This window comes from Phalaenopsis equestris, unplaced genomic scaffold, assembly GCF_001263595.1.
Source record: "Phalaenopsis equestris unplaced genomic scaffold, ASM126359v1 Scaffold000036, whole genome shotgun sequence".
Taxonomy (NCBI): domain Eukaryota; kingdom Viridiplantae; phylum Streptophyta; class Magnoliopsida; order Asparagales; family Orchidaceae; genus Phalaenopsis; species Phalaenopsis equestris.
In genome coordinates, this window is record NW_018164478.1 from 4571932 (window position 1) to 4575066 (window position 3135).

Below are 3135 nucleotides of genomic sequence, written 5' to 3' on the forward strand. Positions count from 1 at the left end.
TACGACGCCGGACGGCAAGAAGCGGCTGGACCGCCGGAAATGCGCTTGCTTTCCTCCAGGCCAGCCTTTTTTTCTGATACTTGTCAGTTGTGTTATGATGGTCCGCCGGAGCAGCTGGCATGCGCTGCCATCCCTGCCATAGCTAGCAACTGCCCACTGTGAACCTGCAGGTAACATACAACCACGACAATGACGATGATATTCCGAATATGCCCTTCATTTACCCCTTCCAGGCTTCCACATCGCCTCTTTTCCGCAACACTACTCCCGCAATAACGATGGACTCATTCAATTCATCAAATGTCAAAAGCCAATTCGCTTTCCTTTAATGACCAAAATATCCTCGCTTATAAATCTGGTATTTTCTGTGAAAGCTGCAGCTTCTTAGTCTGGAGGTTTTAAATGGAAATTTTTTTCAAGGTAAAACAGCTCGGACTCGAGAATGGGACCAAAATAATGTACCAGAAGCGGGAATGGTGGTGACGGTGCGTGTTTGGGATGAGGTTTGCCTGAGCGCCGCTGCAATAATTTATTTGCATAATAAAGTGGAATAGTATACTTACAGAATTTTTAATTTCTATTATTGTGTCTTTATAAATACCACTTTTTTATGGGTTATTGAGAAAAAATTAACATAATCTAAATTACTAAATATTCATAGTAACTGGTTTTTAAAGAGAAGAGATCGTTTTAGAGCTCAATAAGTTAATAAAAATTAACACATTAAATTGATTTATATAATCAATGTATTATATTTTAATGGAGAGTATACAAATTTATCCAATTAATGGTGAGTTTTAATATAGTTTTTAATTATTTTTTAGTCACTGAACGTCTCAATAATAATAATAATAATAATTGGAAAGAAGACCAAAAACAATATAAAAAATGGTGTGATAAAATTTCAATTCAGCCCAAATAAAATTATTAAATTATAATTTAAAACTTTGAAAATTGAGTTAAATGTCAAACAATATCTAAATCTTGCATGATTATTTTGAGAATGAGCATCTTTACATGATAAATTTTATGAGACCAGCATTATTAAATTTTAATGTCATCAAAACACATAAATGTCAAATGTCTATAATTTAAGGAATTAAAATGAGTGATTTGATGGAATATTTTAAGCATTTTTTTTTAAATGTACCAGATTGTCACTTATAAACACATTAAAAATAGATATATATTCTCCACATAAGAATGGGTTCTCAAAGGTAATGTTGGACTTACAATTGGTGAGATTGTTGCATAATGATTGATGCCAACCATTTGTCATAATAATTATCATTTTCCAATAATCATTGTTAAACCAGAATCACTCAAATTATAATTTCTTGATAATCATTACTTGATTATCTTTATTTGACTGTCGTTTCTATCACTTAATAAAGAATTAATAAAATCACCATCTTATAAAGCTGATGCATGTTATTGACACCGATATTGTTGTCATGCATTTTGTTGTCCACCAATATCAAAATTATTGATATATGTATACACTTTTCCCATGAGGTTAATACACATCATCAATGCAATTCTATATCTTTCACAATGCAATGTGCTCAATACAAATTTATGTATAGTACTTTGCATTAAAACTTTTTTAAATTATGAGAAATTGCCTTATTTGTATTTTGAAACATACACTAGTGAAATTATTTTAATTTGGTTCGAATTGAATGAGTGAATGAAAGTAATGCATGAAGGGACTCAACATGTTATGTCCAAAAAGAGCAATTGTCATGTTGCAATTTGCAATTTCTCTATATAAATAATAAAATTTATTATTTTTCTAATACAATTCAGTAACTTTCATAATGCAATGTACTCAACACAAATTTATGTCAAGTTGCATTAATACTTTTTAAAATTATGAGAAGTTGCCTTATTTGTATTTTAGAACATACACTTTATCTTAATTTTGTTTGAATTGAGTGAGTTGTAATGAATTAAAGTAATGCATGAAGGGGCACAACATGTTATGTCCACAAGTGTAATTGCCCATGTTGGAAATTGTAATTTCTCTATATATATAATAATAAAAAATTTTAATGCAATTTATGCTCGGCACAAAATTATGTATAGTACTTTGCATTAATGTTTTTTTTTTAATTATGATAAATTACCTTATTTGTATTTTAAAACTTTTTCTTTTCACTAGGACCGTGAAATTAACTTGAAGATCGTTGATCAACCAAAAGTTCTATAGAACTTTAGATCGGATCGAGGTCAGCTTGAAATAATTGAGTCGAGCCATGACACAAATCTAAAAACTGGACACTGTTTTGAATCAATCTGACTTGCGAATTAGGGTGAAGCTTATGAATGATGGATATTATATGTGAATATGTGACATGATATATGATGTTAAATCTGACTCTTGCTAGAAGCTATTGTATCCGAAGTCCGGCCTCATATTGTCAGAGTTCGAACAATATTATTGACTTTTTGAGCCTCAGACTCAGTTAGATCCCATTACCTTTACCTTTTTTGATTTTTATAGTGCTCAATGCTTCCTTGCTAGTTGCTTCACTCAAACAGCTCTAGGCCTCTGATATATATATTTCTTCTTTCATAAATCTTAACCATAGATCTTTGTGTTTTCAAATGAGAAAGTCACTCTCAGTCAATATCCTCAACATTAAGCCATTAGGCCATATGCCACAGTCAATGGAGTCCATGAGTCGTATTAGGGGTTTGAGATTTCCTGTTTGAAATTTTTTTTAATTTTCTGTCGTTTTACTCTAGTATTCAAGTGGTGAAAAAAGAACTCACAATTGCAAATGCAATATTTTTTTATTGCTTAATATGCTTTTTCCATCAGTTATTATAATTTTGATTAATTGGCCAAATTTTTTGTGTCAATCATGGCTATTCATGAATTGTAAGTGTTTTCTACAGCCCACATTTGATTAGTTAACTACATTGGATGTTGTGGCAATTAGGGCTGTCAAAACGGCTCGTTGTTCGCGAACAGCTCGTGTTCGGCTCGAAAAGAAGCTCGTGTTCGGCTCGTTCGCTAAGTTAACGAGCCGAACATGAAGAACATGAAAAAAATTTTGTTCGTTCGTGTTCGGCTCGTTCGCTAAGTTAACGAGCCTAATCAACTCTCTCTCTCTCTCTCTCTATATA